The sequence below is a fragment of the Triticum dicoccoides genome, chromosome 3B (genome assembly GCF_002162155.2).
Source record: "Triticum dicoccoides isolate Atlit2015 ecotype Zavitan chromosome 3B, WEW_v2.0, whole genome shotgun sequence".
Taxonomy (NCBI): domain Eukaryota; kingdom Viridiplantae; phylum Streptophyta; class Magnoliopsida; order Poales; family Poaceae; genus Triticum; species Triticum dicoccoides.
In genome coordinates, this window is record NC_041385.1 from 47942664 (window position 1) to 47960388 (window position 17725).

Consider the following 17725-nt stretch of genomic DNA (forward strand, 5'->3'; position numbering starts at 1 on the left):
TCAGAGTTCTCTGATAATCTTATTTTGATTTCTTGATTTATATTTTTTCTAAACACATAATGTGCAGATCTGAGCTTTAAATCGCTCGTGCCACCGCCTGTTATTTTCATGCCCCGCCGAGGGCATTTTCATCATTTTGCATCCGGGCGTATAAAAGGGAGCCGCTCCCGTGGAGAAGACCTAGCCGCTGCTCCTCCTGCCTCCAAGCCCTAAGCCCCTGCCGGATCCGCCCCTCCCCAATTCTTCGCGGCCAAGAAGCGGAGGCCCTCGTCGCAGCATGGGAGCCCCGGGGCCGCCAAGGGGTCCCTGGTCCGGTCCCCTCCCGCCGTGGCGGCGGTGGCGGGGTCGTCGTCGGCCCTGGCCGGCTCCCCCTCAGGCGCCCGGAGCGAGCTGCACGCGGAGCCCCACGGCCTCCGCCTCGAGGCGGACGACGCGGGAAGCGAGTGCGATGGAGGTGATCTTGCGCACCTCCATCGTCCACCAGCTGCTCGAGATGGAGTCCGTGGCCGGCGAGAAGACCAGCAGCGTGGCGGACAGGCCCGTCGTAAGCCATGTATGAGCAGGGTGTTGGCCGCTCGTCCTCTGTCCCGAGTTTAGGTTGCCCGTATGAGAAAAGAGAGAAGAGGATTAATCTTCCTCTGCCAGGTAAATCTTGTCATCCTTCCTATCAGAGTTCTCTGATAATCTTATTTTGATTTCTTGATTTATATTTTTTCTAAACACATAATGTGCAGATCTGAGAAAAAAGAGAAAAGGATGAATCTTGAGGAAGAGCTTGGTGAAGAACAAGGTGATCTCCTAACACAGTGACATTCTCTGCCTCTCTCTCTCTCTCTCTCTCTCTGTCTTCAGGTCTTACATATGTTTTCTTCTTTAAACAATGTTCATTTAACTTCTGGATTGGTGCAGGTTCGAGGATGTAAATCTATCTGATATGTTGTTGATGGGGATTAAGATTATTGTATTGACATATCTGAAAGTATTCTACTGACATATCTGAGAATTTTAATGATCTACCAGCAACTAGGTAGATGTACTCACCTCAAACTATTATTTTTGTGTGCTTCTCATTTAATTGCATGTTAATTTACTCATAAGCCTCTTGCTGCAGCTACAGGTTTCTTTGTAAAAACTATTGATTATTCTGAAATCTTATTATTAGGTGTTAAGCTTCAGGCTGGGTGCATGTTTCTTTTTGTCGGAAACAAAACAGGTAATGCTACAGCCTTAGAAACGTATTGTCCATCCAAATGTCTGGAATTGGTGTGCATATGTTGCTTCTGTTTGCACACATTGTTAGTTTTTTGTCTCTTTGATATGAATTACAGACAGAGAATTTTTTCATGGTCTGAAATATTAGCGATGCTTACTATTTAGGATGTCCAGATGCCAGCATGTCTCCCCTTCTTTGTTTTAGAGATGAGCTTGGCTTCTTTATAAATTACTTGGGTTTTTCATTTCTCTCAGTGTCCGCTTCCTTCGTTGGTTGTCCCTTGTTTGTACACTATTGTAGTTAAGAGACGCCACCCAATTTGCTAATATAATTCTTCAGTTCTCTCTCACAGTGATTCCTACAAAATTATCATGCACACAGTTCCCAGTTTAAGTAGAATATAACCACCTGCTTATTCAAATGCAGATTCTTTTATAACTGAGGTTGTATTTAACTGCATGCACTTACTTTAGCTTAGGGGACAGGGGTTCATCTGTCCGGTAGCACATCATTGGAGAAAAATGACATGATCAAAAGGAAATAGATTTCAGGTACATACTCTGTACTGTCTGAAACATATGAGCAAGGTTGTCGCAGTGATGTTCTATATCACAATCTTTTCAAGAAACCGGATTCATAGTTTTCCCATGTAATGTGACTACATGTTCTACTTTCTTATTGCAAACATGCTAATATCTTTGTTCTTATATTATTAAAAAATTGCTTAATTCTTTTCGTTGAATATAGACCCAACTCTTCCTTCGGGAACATGTATAATTAGTACTGCTTTGCGTCTGACATTTTTTGTACAGATGGCTAGCAGGTTTGACACAAATCCATATAATTCTGCTTCTCTTCTCTATGCCTGAAGCATGCTCTCCTTTTGTTACAGTGCAGGCTCGTGCACCTGTTTTCCTTTTCCCCTTCGATGGGGTCGTTCAGTTGAGGTGAAGCAAGCAAGCACCTCCCCGTGCCTTGCATGTAAGAAATCACCTCCTTATGTTGCTTTGCCTGACTGTTTTTCTTTTAAACCTTTCTTCCGTATTTGCACTACTGGATGACCATTATATATCTACCAAAAAGGGAAACACAAATATACTTAGACATGTAATACTTCAAGTTTCACCTAATATGCACGTGGTTTCAGTTTTCCAAAATATATACCATTGAGAAACTAACTGGATGCAGTGCGGATTCTAGGATATTAACATTTGCAGCCATATCTTGGTTTCAGTGGTAAAGATTTTTGCCAATCCCACAGAGATAATTGAATTCGACAAGCAAATAAATTAAGTTTAAACTGTTTCCTTTGACGAAATTGTAATGTTTTTTCAAACAAACTATGATGAACTTAAAATCCATAATATGAAGTTGTGCCTGCTACAGCAGTACAGTTGATGCTTAGGGACTAATTCCTTATATTTCCTGATGTATTGGTTGAGACCAAGGAGAGAGCGAGCCATTGCAGAGGAGAGGGGATACGAGGGTGGGCAGAGGTCAGGCATTGCTAACAGATTTGCGGCGGAGTGGGAAGCCGGCGCCTCATCACTGGCTCCTGTTTGGCATCGGCAAAGAGAAAGCTGCCGAGGATGTGTTGCTCTATGCACTGCTGTCGAAGTACATCCTTGCTATGATGTGTATGGTTTCTCTATTTTCCTCCTATTGCTCTGTTCCCAATTTTACAAACTGCTAAGTTGGTGGTTGATTTCGTTTCTTTCAGATTTTTCAGTGGCTTTCTCCATTAGAATGTTTCTCGTCAACGACCATATCAACCTGTCTGGTGTTCGCACATGTCATTTTGGTTGAGGTGTGTGCAAGATCATCCCTCTCTAAACTATAAATTTTCTGTATATTTTGGTAGATCTGATTTATCGACGGCGAAGGCAGGCTGACTGTACTACAAGGTGGGGTGCCATTGTTATTTTGGTTTTGGCTCATGAAGTTCAAATCACTTTTCCTATGAAAGAAAATCAATCTGCGTATGCATGATACTTGTTAATACTTTAACTGCAGTTTAGGATACAAATGTGATCACATTAATCATTTGTTAAACAGTTTACTGCCATTCCGCCTCTTCCTCGTGATGGTATAGGAGTACACACTAATTCGATAAATAAGAGGCGAAGTTGCCAACGCCTGAGATAGTGGTTCCTACCTCTGGCCTTCGCACCTTTAGTTCCGCAAGTAGTTCAGCAACTCAAATGGTAAGAACTTCAGGGTTCTTTTTTCTATTTCTTTCTTTTCTCTTGGGACTGTATATTCTCTGTTTGTATATATTTCCTTTGATTGAAATAAAGGACTCTGTGGCTTTTGCTCCACATAAGGTAGTCAAAATAAAGTAGTCCCTCTGATCCATATTAGTTCCGCAAGTATATGTGGTAGTTTCTGTTAGTTTCTCATGCTTTTCTACAAAGTGATAGGTTAATAATGTCATCAACAATTTTTTCCTTAACTGATCAATATCTTAGAAGTTGTCACTCATTAGTTTTCTTTTCCTTATTTAGTAATGAATTGTTGTGATGCATTTTTTACTTTAATCCTTGCTACTTCTAAAGCAGCCTTCTTGTGCAGATCATTTTGTATAGATGTATAACGGCATGCCCGTGATTGCTCTGTAAAAACCCGGCCTAGGATATATGAATACTTCCATATAAACATATGCCTCTTCTATTTTGTAGCTTCTCATTGTAAGGAACGATATATATCATATTTCATTATGTTATTTCGGTAAATAAATTTCCTTTCTGATTCTTTTTTGTTAAGTATCCAAGTAAGAGTCTGATTAGTGGCGGTGATTTCAGAGCTCGAGGCAGAGATGGCGGAGCTCGGGCGAGCTCGAGACTATGGATCCAGGGCTTGAGTGCTCACGGGATGGAGGCAGGGGAGGGCGCCCTACGGGAAGTGATTTATGTGCTCCTTGATCTGGCTTTTTATAACTGATGACATCTTACATTGTTGTCTTTTACCGATTAACTGGTTAACTCTTTTCCTAAATGGTCTTAGATTTCTGCTTTCTATTTGCGCCAGTTTCTTTTTACAAGAGATGAGATCTTACACAATATATTTTTGCCTTGGTTGATCTAATTAAGATTTTCCTTCAGCGCGTGCATATGATGTGAATATAAAGCTATTTGGAAGAACGTATCCATGGGAGAAAAAATATTATCATGTATTTTGTCTGTCATTTTGCTTGTGTTGATGTAATTTATTGAGCTTTTTCACACGTCATGATATTATGCCTTAATTTCTACTAGGCTGCTTTTACATTTAAAATTCATTGTACAAACATTATTTACCTAATTTATGGAAACAATAAATTTGTAGCTTAGGTCAACTAGGAGATGATGTAAACCAAGTCACTCACCAGTTTAAGATGGTATGTTCTGAACTTTCATTGCTTTATGAATGGACAAACGATGTTAGATATGCATGCTACTACAGTTTAGCCATTTTTCAGTTTTCTACATGAGCCACAGTGCCGAAGCCTTTGGACAGGCACTTTGTGGTAGAATGTGTCAAACATAGGTCTGTTTGCTAGAATATGTGTTGTGCCGATGCTGCAACTAGCATACGCAAAATCACTTTGCTATATATTTTTCATAATGCTACATTCCATCAATTAACTGACTTCTTATTGTTTTGAATCTACTTACATAGGTGTTTACAGATTTACTTTGTTCCAGCGCCTACTTTGGATCATAGGAAACTAAAAAAGAGAGGGCGCCGCCACCACCGTCATCAGGCTGGTCCACATCCACGCGCTGCTCGGCGTCACTAGGTCACCGGCACAACTCCTCACACCTAGGTCGTTCAACATTTTCTTCCGCTTTTGGTGCGTCACATTTAGAGTCTTTCTTTCTCATTTTACCGTGGTTGCATGGTAAGATGTTTGGTCGGATTTGAAGGTTTGTAACCTTGGCTCCAAAGCTTCAAGCTCTTATAGAAATTAGAACCGATGGCCTTTTAAAATGAGTCCTGCATAATAGTGTTGTTCAGTGGGATGCAGAATTTTTATTCGTCTGATCAGCTATCCTTGATGCTGATTAAAGTACTGATTTCATCATCATATGACTACAATAAATAAGTTGTGTGTATAAATATTACTAACTGCTGATATTTTGCATCAGTGATTTCAATTCGGTTGGCCCTCTTTAAGATTTCTTGGGAATGTGAGACTTACAAATTTCAACCCTGTGCAATGTGCTTCTCGGGTGTGGATTTGTGTCTGACTAATTAATGGTTCTGTTAATACTGATATGTCTTTGAAAATTATATGCGTATTGCATCGCTTGTACTTATAGTAAATAGAAATTTTTCTCATATGTTTTAATATGTGCCCGAATAATATTAATGTACACTCTTTTAATACATGGCTTACTCTTGGCCTTTGCGCCATTGGCGCAACTGGTCATCTAGTTTAACATAATTAAGCATGAGACGAGAGCATACCTTTTATCTTTGAGGTACTCCCGGAGTGAGAAGATGAGTCTGTGTTCATCATTCAGAAAAGGAGGCAACTCCCAGCCCCGAAATCCTTGGTATATATCTGACAGAATCTTGAATGTACTGGGATTCTGAGACACCGTTACAAAAGCCTTGCAATCAAATTGGCTTTTGATCTTAGTATAAACTTGGTGGGCGAGAGTTGTCTTGCCCATACCACCAGATCCAACAACGGCCGCCACTCTAAGGCGATTTGCACCCTCCTGCTCCCGACTGAGCAACTTGATGAGCTTCTCCCTCGGGCCATCTATGCCTACGAGGTTGTTGGCGTCTACATAGAGTGCCTCCATTCGAGAGTCAATAGCCACCATGCCCCCATGAGAAGGGGTGCACTCATCAATCTTATACCTATGGTGGCAGCTGCTTACTTCTAGCGCCCGAGCTTTGAGCTCCTCGATGCGGCTGGCGATCTTGTGGCGCGTCTTGATCTTTCTGAGCCCGCGCTTAAGCCAGGCCTTGCTGCCATGGTCGCCGCCGTTGAGGTCATGGGTGAAGATGTCGACGCAGTCCTCCATGTCGTAGGAGAGCTCACGCACCTTGTCACGCCAGTCCCTCTGCTGCTCGTCGAGCGCCGCCACCCGAGAGAGCTTCACAAGGAGGGCGTTCATGGTGATCATCTCGTTCTGCAACGAGACGATCTGCTTGTGCACGCCGCTGGACAGCTTGTACTTGCTCGCCAGCAACTCGGCGAGCTTGGGCAGCAGCGCCCTCATGGCTCCCGTCACCGCGGTCGCCACCACCCCCTCCATCTTCCTCCCCTCAATCACAGTAAGAGTAGTAGAAATGCAAGAAACACGAGAGCGGAGTAGTGGGCGACCGTGAGGTCCTAGGATGAAGAAGCAGCTTGCAGTGGTGGAGTTGTTATATGGTCACTAGTGGTCATTGCAAGTTCGCACCCACCGCAGCTTGGTAAATAGAGTTCACATTGCAATAGTGATGCTTGTGTGTGTGTTGGTACGTCTGGTCCACCACCAAGCTAGCGCGTGGGACGTGGTAGACTGCATTATTGCATTTTGCCGTTCACTGCTACGGTGGCCGACTATGCCGTGTCGTTTGGTGCAGGAATGCAGGATAAAGCCATGCATATATATGACGGGAGCGATGAGAACGACGAGTCTTGTGAGTTGTCAGACTATATATAGTGCAACTTCAGTCCGGTCACGCCTGTGTCCTGTTTAGGCCCCATTTCATTTGACGGAAGGGGTTTTAGGGGAGCTCCTATCGGGCCACCGAGAGCTCTATATCTAGCTTGTCCACTGGCTCGATCGTATACCTTTCTGGTGATGCTTAGTCCGTCTTCGCAGTCGTTGACTACTGAGCGGAGCGAGTTAGCTTGCTACATAGTTCTTCCCTGCTTCCCATAAGTTTATGCTCAACGCTGGCACCAAATAACAATTATTTAGGTCTAAAACTAATCCCATTGGTAGATGTAGAGGTAGCGTGCCGACCGCAATCACATCGACTTTGGAACCATTTCCCATGCGCATCGTCACCTCGTCCTTAGCCAATCTTCGCTTAATCCGTATCCCTGTTTCGAGTTGCAAATATTAGCAACAGAACCAGTATCAAATACCCAGGTGCTACTGCGAGCATTAGTAAGGTACACATCAATAACATGTATATCACATATACCTTTGTTCACTTTGCCATCCTCTTTATCCGCCAAATACTTGGGGCAGTTCCGCTTTCAGTGTCCAGTCTGCTTGCAGTAGAAGCACTCAGTTTCAGGCTTAGGTCCAGACTTGGGTTTCTTCTCTTGAGCAGCAACTTGTTTGCTGTTCTTTTTGAAGTTCCCCTTCTTCTTCCCTTTGCCCTTCTTCTTGAAACTGGTGGTCTTGTTAACCATCAACACTTGATGCTCCTTCTTGATTTCTACCTCCGCGGCTTTTAGCATTGCGAAGAGCTCGGGAATAGTCTTGTTCATCCCTTGCATATTATAGTTCATCACGAAGCTCTTGTAGCTTGGTGGCAGTGATTGAAGAATTCTGTCAATGACACTATCATCAGGAAGATTAACTCCCAGTTGAATCAAGTGATTATTATACCCAGACATTTTGAGTATGTGTTCACTGACAGAACTATTCTCCTCCATCTTGCAGCTGTAGAACTTATTGGAGACTTCATATCTCTCAATCCGGGCATTTGCTTGAAATATTAACTTCAACTCCTGGAACATCTCATATGCTCCATGACGTTCAAAACATCGTTGAAGACCCGGTTATAAGCCGTAAAGCATGGCACACTGAACTATCGAGTAGTCATTAGCTTTGCTCTACCAGACGTTCTTAACGTCGTCAGTTGCATCAGCAGCAGGCCTGACACACAGCGGTGCTTTCAGGACGTAACTTTTCTGTGCAGCAATGAGGATAATCCTCAGGTTACGGACCTAGTCCGTGTAATTGCTACCATCATCTTTCAACTTTGCTTTCTCAAGGAACGCATTAAAATTCAACGGAACAACAGCACGAGCCATCTATCTACAAACAAACATAGACAAGCAAAATACTATTAGGTACTAAGTTCATGATAAATTAAGTTCAATTAATCATATTACTTAAGAACTCCCACTTAGACAGACATCTCTCTAGTCATCTAAGTGATCACGTGATCCAAATCAACTAAACCATGTCCGATCATCACGTGAGATGGAGTAGTTTCAATGGTGAACATCACTGTGTTGATCATATCTACTATATGATTCATGTTCGACCTTTCGGTCTCCGTGTTCCGAGGCCATATCTGTATATGCTAGGCTCGTCAAGTATGACCTGAGTATTCCGCGTGTGCAACTGTTTTGCACCCGTTATATTTGAACGTAGAGCCTATCACACCCGATCATCACGTGGTGTCTCAGCACGAAGAACTTTCGCAACGGTGCATACTCAGGGAGAAAACTTCTTGATTATTAGTGAGAGATCATCTTAAAATGCTACCGTCAATCAAAGCAAGATAAGATGCATAAAGGATAAACATCACATGCAATCAATATAAGTGATATGATATGGCCATCATCATCTTGTGCTTGTGATCTCCATCTTCGAAGCACCGTCGTGATCACCATCGTCACCGGCGCGACACCTTGATCTCCATCGTAGCATCGTTGTCGTTACGCCATCTATTGCTTCTACGACTATCGCTACCGCTTAGTGATAAAGTAAATCAATTACAGGGCGTTTGCATTTCATACAATAAAGCGACAACCATATGGCTTCTGCCAGTTGCCGATAACTTCGGTTACAAAACATGATCATCTCATACAATAAAATATAGCATCACGTCTTGACCATATCACATCACAACATGCCCTGCAAAAACAAGTTAGACGTCCTCTACTTTGTTGTTGCAAATTTTACGTGGCTGCTACGGGCTTTAGCAAGAACCGTTCTTACCTACGCATCAAAACCACAACGATAGTTCGTCAAGTTGGTGTTGTTTTAACCTTCGCAAGGACCGGGCGTAGCCACACTCGATTCAGCTAAAGTGAGAGAGACAGACACCCGCCAGCCACCTTTAAGCACGAGTGCTCGTAACGGTGAAACCAGTCTCGCGTAAGCGTACGCGTAATGTCGGTCCGGGCCGCTTCATCTCACAATACCGCCGAACCAAAGTATGACATGCTGGTAAGCAGTATGACTTGTATCGTCCACAACTCACTTGTGTTCTACTCGTGCATATAACATCAACGCATAAAACCTAGGCTCGGATGCCACTGTAGGGGAACGCAGTAATTTCAAAAAAATTCCTACGCACACGCAAGATCATGGTGATGACATAGCAACGAGAGGGGAGAGTGTTCGTCCACGTACCCTCGTAGGCCGTAAGCGGAAGCGTTAGCACAACGCGGTTGATGTAGTCGTACGTCTTCACGATCTGACCGATCCAAGCACCGAACGTACGGCACCTCCGAGTTCAGCACACGTTCAGCTCGATGACGATCTCCGGGCTCCGATCCAGCAAAGCTCCGGAGATGAGTTCCGTCAGCACGACGGCATGGTGACGATGATGATGTTCTACCGGCGCAAGGCTTCGCCTAAACTCCGCGATGATATGACCGAGGTGGAATATGGTGGAGGGGGGCACCGCACACGGCTAAGGAACGATCCGTAGATCAACTTCTGTGTCTATGGGGTGCCCCTGCCCCCGTATATAAAGGAGCCAGGGGGGAGGATGCGGCCGGCCAAGGAGGGCGCGCCAAGGGGGGAGTCCTACTCCCACCGGGAGTAGGACTCCCTTGTTTCCTAGTTGGAATAGGAGAAGGGGGGAAAGAGGAGGAAGAGGGGAAGGAAAGGGGGGCGCCGGCCCCTTCCCTTGTCCTATTCGGACTAGGAAGGGGAGGGGCGCGCGGCCCCCTCCTGCCTCCTTCCCTCTTCTCCCTCGAGGCCCATGTAGGCCCAATAACCCCCCGGGGGGTTTCGGTAACCACCCGGTACTCCGGTAAAATGCCGATTTCACCCGGAACGATTCCGATGTCCAAATATAGTCTTCCAATATATCGATCTTTATGTCTCGACCATTTCGAGACTCCTCGTCATGTCCGTGATCACATCCGGGACTCCGAACAAACTTCGGTACATCAAAACTTATAAACTCATAATAAAACTGTCATCGTAACGTTAAGCGTGCGGACCCTACGAGTTCGAGAACTATGTAGACATGACCTAGAACTATTCTCGGTCAATAACCAACAGCAGGACCTGGATGCCCATATTGGTTCCTACATATTCTACGAAGATCTTTATCGGCCAAACCGCATAACAACATACGTTGTTCCCTTTGTCATCGGTATGTTACTTGCCCGAGATTCAATCGTCGGTATCCAATACCTAGTTCAATCTCGTTACCGGCAAGTCTCTTTACTCGTTACGTAATGCATCATCTCGTAATCAACTCATTGATCACATTGCTTGCAAGGCTTATAGTGATGTGCATTACCGAGAGGGCCTAGAGATACCTCTCCGACTATCGGAGTGACAAAACCTAATCTCGAAATACGCCAACTCAACATGTACCTTCGGAGACACCTGTAGTACTCCTTTATGATCACCCAGTTAGGTTGTGACGTTTGGTAGTACCCAAAGTGTTCCTCCGGTAAACGGGAGTTGCATAATTCTCATAGTTACAGGAACATGTATAAGTCATGAAGAAAGCAATAGCAATATACTAAACGATCAAGTGTTAGGCTAACGGAATGGGTCATGTCAATCACATCATTCTCCTAATGATGTGATCCCATTAATCAAATGACAACACATGTCTATGGTTAGGAAACATAACCATCTTTGATTAATGAGCTAGTCAAGTAGAGGCATACTAGTGACTATATGTTTGTCTATGTATTCACACATGTATCATGTTTCCGGTTAATACAATTCTAGCATGAATAATAAACATTTATCATGATATGAGGAAATAAATAATAACTTTATTATTGCCTTTAGGGCATATTTCCTTCAGTCTCCCACTTGCACTAGAGTCAATAATCTAGATTACATAGTAATGATCCTAACACCCATGGAGTCTTGGTGCTGATCATGTTTTGCTCGTGAGAGAGGCTTAGTCAACGGGTCTGCAACATTCAGATCCGTATGTATCTTGCAAATCTCTATGTCTCCCACTTGGACTTGGTCCCGAATGGAATTGAAGCGTCTCTTGATGTGCTTGGTCCTCTTGTGAAATCTGGATTCCTTTGCCAAGGCAATTGCACCAGTATTGTCACAAAAGATCTTCATTGGTCCCGATGCAGTAGGTATGACACCTAGATCGGAAATGAACTCCTTCATCCAGACTCCTTCATTTGCTGCTTCAGAAGCAGCTATGTACTCCGCTTCACATGTAGATCCCGCCATGACGCTTTGTTTAGAACTGCACCAACTTACAGCTCCACCGTTTAATAAAAACACGTATCCGGTTTGCGATTTAGAATCGTCCGGATCAGTGTCAAAGCTTGCATCGACGTAACCATTTACGACTAGCTCTTTGTCACCTCCATATACGAGAAACATATCCTTAGTCCTTTTCAGGTATTTCAGGATGTTCTTGACCGCTGTCCAGTGATCCACTCCTGGATTACTTTGGTACCTTCCCGCCAGGCTTATTGCTAAGCATACGTCAGGTCTGGTACACAGCATTGCATACATGATAGAGCCTATGGCTGAAGCATAGGGAACATCTTTCATTTTCTTTCTATCTTCTGTTGTGGTCGGGCATTGAGTTTGACTCAACTTCACACCTTGAAGCACGGGCAAGAACCCTTTCTTTGCCTGATCCATTTTAAACTTTTTCAAAATTTTATCAAAGTATGTGCTTTGTGAAAGTCCTATTAAGCGTCTTGATCTATCTCTATAGATCTTGATGCCCAATATGTAAGCAGCTTCACCGAGGTCTTTCATTGAAAAACTTTTATTCAAGTATACCTTTATGCTATCCATAAATTCTATATCATTTCCAATTAATAATATGTCATCTACATATAATATCAGAAATGCTACAGAGCTCCCACTCACTTTCTTGTAAATACAAGCTTCTCCAAAAGTCTGTATAAAACCATATGCTTCGATCACACTATCAAAACATTGGCGATGCGGCAGTAGCTGCAAGATCGGAGGAGGAGGCCGTTAAGGGCTAGAGGAGGAGGCTGAAGCGAGCTCGTGCTGGTCGGTGGCAGCTGGATTTATCAGAAAGGCAGCACCTGGGCGCCTAACACGGCGTATCAAAGGCTGCTCATCTCAGGCCATCCAGGCCATCCTAGGAAGAGCAAAACTGCATTGTCGTTAGTATTCGTACATATGCTTGTTTAGAGATTTGGATCAAAATATAATTGCACCTGCCGCAACAACTGGACATGAATACACATATATGCATTTGTGTGTCTCATATATTTATTTAGAGCAGAACTTCACACACACACACAGACACACACACACACACACACGCTCACACACACTGACACCACACTGACACTGACAAGCACACTCATATATTATATCAACTTAGCAGGCAAGTCACAAGATTGAGAGGCCTGATATTGCATCATTTGGTAGTAAAGTGTCTACTGATTTGAACTTTAACAGGCAACAAACAATGCCCAAAAAGCTTAGTCAAAACTCAACACGAACACTGCCGCAGAAAAATATGCCTAAAAAGTCCAAAATATGAACATGGTCCTAAAACTTCCCAAAATACTATACTGGACACCAAATACTTTACTATCCAGGATATGAATTAAAATCTCATGGAGAGTATTAAATTGTTCCAAATATCATTCCAGAACCCAGAAAAGAGATTATTTATTTGATTTATTCAAATGCTTTGGTACTAAAGCTTCGCTGCACAAGATGCACCATGACAACTAAAGGTTCTGATGCATACAGTGTCATACCATTGATCAAGAAAATCTCTAATTGCGGCATTGTAAGCAAAGGTAGCTTGTACCAGGACAACTGAAGGTTCTGATGCAGCAATCGTGCTAGCTCCATCTTCCTCGTAAATGTCAGGGACACCACGGCTATCACATATATACACATGACACCCTTGTCCATCCTGAGAAAACAAGAGCAATGTTATAACTTCACTCATTTAATAGAAAATTCACATGAGTATGTGCTCATGTATATCTATCATGTATCAAAGTATTTCTTCTTTTCTTATCATAATCAAACAAAAGCATAAGAAGACACGAGTTATTATATTCAGAATTTTATTCAAGACATGAGTAATCAAAATACTACTGAGCGCACAGTCAGTATTAGGAAGTAAGCAAGTGTTGGTTACCTACTCTCATGGTAACTAAGAGTAGAGCAAAGCCTAATGGAATTTTGCCTGCACACCAACATGAGAAAAACACAGAAAATGTCATATATACAAATGGAAGCATAAGAAGTGGTTTTAGAAAATATATCAAGGTGCAAAGATAAATAAAACTACTTTCAATATGTATGGTAGATGCCAATGCAAGGGACACACAGATTTGAACCTAATTAGGTGGCAACAGAGTGAGACCAATCATTATATCAGATTGTTAGCCAAAGAAAGAAGGGAAGTAAATTGTGATGGTTAAAGATACCTGAACCAGCAAAGCATAGGAGATATGAACTAACCAAAACGGGTACGCTCTCAATGCACAGGGTTCAGCCAGTGTCTTATGCTCAATCTGGTTTGCAGGGATGTGCACCTTTGCTGGTTTGTTGGTAGCTTCAAGAAGTGCAAGTGGCTCGCCCGCTCAAATCGATCCATGAATCTTACAGAATCAAGACAGATTGGTAAATCTAATGACCTAACTTCCAAAAAAATTACTAACATCTATAAGTGGGATAGCGTATCAAAATAGGGTCATGCATGTGTTATACCTAACATATGCAAATATATTAGACTTGCATAGCTGGGAACTGGAAGACGTCATTAAGCTAAAACGGTAGCGAAGCCACTGAATCTGAAATACAATCAGTTCTAAAAGTTATGATTTTCTGTACTTTGTTCTATAGTCCTGTTATATATAATGATCTACTGATGGTCAAATGCAGCTATGCTAGAAATTACTTTGCGTCTGACTGAAATTTATTTAACCTCCCTAAAGCATGAACCAGACCTGCTCTTAGGTACAAGCTTTGTTAGTCGAGCAAGTGCATCTATACTCTTTTTGTGATTTCCTTCTGATGTCGGAAATATGGAGTTTATACCACCTCACTCCCAAACAACGGATACACAGCGGCAGGCAACATCATCTTGTGTTGTATTACTACCTTACTCTCACAGAAAGCACATACATCGTGCTCATAAAAATGTAAAGAGCCGGCGAAGCTTACATCGGCAATGGCAGAATAACCACGGAACGCTCATCTAAACCTTTAAATTCCCAAGCGTTTTCCTTTCTCTCATGAAGTTAAGCTTCAGTATCTTCACATGATATATACTCTAAAATACGCAAATACAAGGATCACATTATTAGCTAAAAGATAATGAAGGACAAAAGAAGAAAAAGGAGAAAGTGAAACAGGGCCTTCTGAGGTGAACAATGTATCCTAGAAATATCAGTACTAATTAAAAGGGCATTTACAATTATTTAGTGACCAAGGAATTATATAGGTGAGCACAGGTATGGCAACATTCTTTAGATGTTGCAATAATATTTTTGATGCCTAGTTTGTGAATAACAGAGCTGAACTAAAAAGGGAGACCCTCATCACAAAGAGTGCAATCCCTTTTGTTAACTGTCTCAACAAGAAGTCAAATATCCCAATAATATGTTAGTCTGGCAAAAAGAGGAGCCCCCCCCTTCACACAGCAGGATAACTTAATCCAGTTATTGTGTGTCTTACCACTGGCTGCAGGGTGCAAAAACCAATATGAAATATAGACCAGCACTGGCTCAATCCTTGAATTTTGCATTCCTTGTTCAAACCTAAACTATTTGCAGCATGTCATTCTGAAAGAGGAAAAGGGATACGACTGTAAGAAGAAAGGCTGTCAATAAATAGTTATCAGTCTGCACTGCCAATTCACAACCTCACATATTTGTCACTCCACAGCAGAGCAGAGAGAGAGAGAGAGAGAGAGAGGCGGTGAACCTAGACCGGTGGAGCGGGTAGCAGTCGTCCCATCCAAATCTAGCACCGGCCACGCCGTCGCCGACCGGCACGAGCTCTCACCAGCCTCCTCTTTCTCTTTCCTAGCGACTGCTCCTCCTCCACGGTGCTCACGGCAGAGGCAACATGGGCAGCAGCCACACTACGCGAGAGAGCGTCCTCCTAGGCCGCATCTGAGAGGAACCAGGACCACGTGGGTGGGGTGAGCCACGGCGGCGGTACCCACGCGCCTGTGCCGGAGCCCGCGGCTGCCCCGTCCTTGAGCATCACCCCACCCCCTCCGTGAGGGAGAGTTGCTCATCCCTTGAAGAGAGAGCACCAGCCGGTGGCTCGAGGGGAGGTGCGACGGGGACGGGGGGCGGAGCGGCGGCCTGAGTTCGACGGTGGGGGAGAAGAAGACGTCGCGATGGCGGCGGTCGGGAGCGCCGCCAGGGAGGGGAGCGGGGTGGAGGCGGAGCACGGGAGATTGGGATGGTGCGCTTGAGGAGGAGGAGAAGATGCAGCGGCAGCGGCTCGCTCTGGATCTTCAAGCAAGGAGGCGGCGAGGCGGGAGGAGCCGGGTGCGGGGGAGGCGCGAGTGCGGGAGGGGGATGCGGCTAGGTCATCCCACGACAGCGGTCCCTTTTTATACCCCCCAACGCGAAATGACCAAAATACCCCGGTGGGGGCATGGATATTAAAATTCAGTTTTGCTAGAACTCATCTAGATAAGATTTAATTTGGTCTCATTCACCTTTTATAGCCATTGGATGTGATGCTATAAGATGCGTGTGTGCTGACATGGGTTGTATCTGTTCTTGTTTTCCAGGTGAATGAGACCAAATTACGTCTCATCTAGATGAGTTCTAGGTACTCCCATTAAAATTTGTTGCAATTGGAATTTTATCCGACGGCCGAGGTTGATCAGGTAAATATCCAACGACCCACAGCGATTTGGATCGAGATCCGACGGCCTGTGTCGTGAGGAGATTCCGATCCGACGGCTGAAAATCCAAACGAACGGGAGAGCTCCATTTTGTTTCAGACTCTAACAATGGGATGTGGCGAAAGGTGTGTTTGCTTAGTGTCCCATGATAGCCCTTCTAAAAAGATGGTTGTCTATCATATTTTTGGTCTTTGTTTGGTTTCTTGAGAAAAAAATAATTGCAAGTGAGCATGAAGGATTCTTTGATAGAAAATTCACAAGCTGGTTCTTGCCAGCATTAGGTAGGACCCAAGGGGGCATAAACCAAATATACCTTGAAAAAAGTGATATCACCTAAACTTATGTTGACATATGTATAAGTACCCTTTTACCTCCTCATGAGTACACGGGCAGCTAGGGTTTTTTGACCTCGTGCCGCCATCGGTCCGCTTCTCCCTAGTGGCCTTAGATCCATGGAGCGCATGGTGGAGCTCGGCCCTTGCCAGTGGGAGGGTTCCTACTTCATTTTAGGTGATTTTTCAAGGTCAATTAGGGTTTTTGTCCTGCTTAGAAAGGCATGGTGGCGGCAGCTCCCTGAAGATAAAATAAAGTCCTCCCCGCCTTGCCCCTGTCCCAGAGGTGTGTCTAGCATCATTGAAGGGCGTGTGAAAGTGTGCCTCCGACAAATCATGTGGGATTCAGTCGATATTGGTCTACAATGGATGTCCGTGGATCCAGTCTTTGTTCGTGTGTCCGTAGGTTGGATCCTTCCGATCTACGCAGTGACAATTGATGTTTTGGTGCGTTGGTCATGTGGGGCCTTAGTACGCCATCTTTCTGAATATCTATTACAACAAGTTTTGTTTGGCTTTGGCGAGGCAGGGGCAATGACGGCAGCACTCCTTCGACTCGCTCTGGTGCATGTCGTCGCTAAGGTCTATGAATCTAGATATAATTTTTATTATTTCTGATATTTTTTGTATTGCCATGACAAACGATAAATAGATGTGAAATTTTTCCTGCAAAAGATATTAATAATATGAAGTATTTGCATTTACGATAACTTGGTAAAGATGTTCCTGTAGGCGGCTCATTCGACCGCAAAGGCAATGACTCATGCCAGATATGCGAATGGGATGACTTTGTTTGCATGCATGAGAGATGCCGGCCAAATATCACGTCTGCTGACTTGGTCTCCCTCAACCAATTTTTTTTAGAACGAAGGCTCAAGAAAGAGCCCGGCTTTAAATTAACAAAGCCATCAACCGGTCAGGCATTACAGAGAACCAACGAGGCAAACAAAGAAGAAAAAGATACAAGGAACTGATGGAGCAGCTTACAACGCAACACACACTAACAAGCACAAAAAATCGGAAAATGGAGCAGAGCTTGCTAATGTCGCTGCCCACTACACTAAGGGCCAGGACAGCTAGACAGAGTAGATAGCCAAGGATCAGCCGGCTGCTAAGGGCAGGACCAAGATAGTGTCTGTACCATCGGGCGGAGAAGGGACAGCTCCTACCT

General features: G+C 43.9%; 2 long non-coding RNA genes across 12 annotated transcripts; one reads left to right on the top strand and one right to left on the bottom strand.

Annotated features, from left to right (window-relative positions):
• Positions 1 to 215: 215 nt before the first annotated feature.
• On the top strand, positions 216 to 4885 carry LOC119274610. 5 transcript variants are annotated; one of them, XR_005135228.1, is made up of 11 exons: positions 216 to 645; positions 735 to 790; positions 910 to 1027; positions 1163 to 1213; positions 1640 to 1764; positions 2106 to 2194; positions 2656 to 2850; positions 2934 to 3020; positions 3269 to 3417; positions 3785 to 3900; positions 4015 to 4885. It is a non-coding gene; the product is annotated as an uncharacterized LOC119274610 (long non-coding RNA). The 5 variants fall into 5 exon arrangements; XR_005135226.1 differs by lacking the exon at positions 3785 to 3900; XR_005135229.1 differs by lacking the exon at positions 3785 to 3900 and having other exon boundaries at positions 2665 to 2850.
• Positions 4886 to 12198: 7313 nt separating this feature from the next.
• LOC119274612 lies at positions 12199 to 15879 on the bottom strand. Of its 7 annotated transcripts, none has more exons than XR_005135233.1 (5): positions 15280 to 15879; positions 15031 to 15137; positions 13487 to 14626; positions 13148 to 13255; positions 12199 to 12475 (listed from the first exon to the last, which is right to left on the bottom strand). It is a non-coding gene; the product is annotated as an uncharacterized LOC119274612 (long non-coding RNA). The 7 variants fall into 7 exon arrangements; XR_005135236.1 differs by having other exon boundaries at positions 13487 to 14144; positions 14518 to 15137; XR_005135235.1 differs by having other exon boundaries at positions 13487 to 13952; positions 14062 to 15137.
• Between the last annotated feature and the right edge of the window lie 1846 nt (positions 15880 to 17725).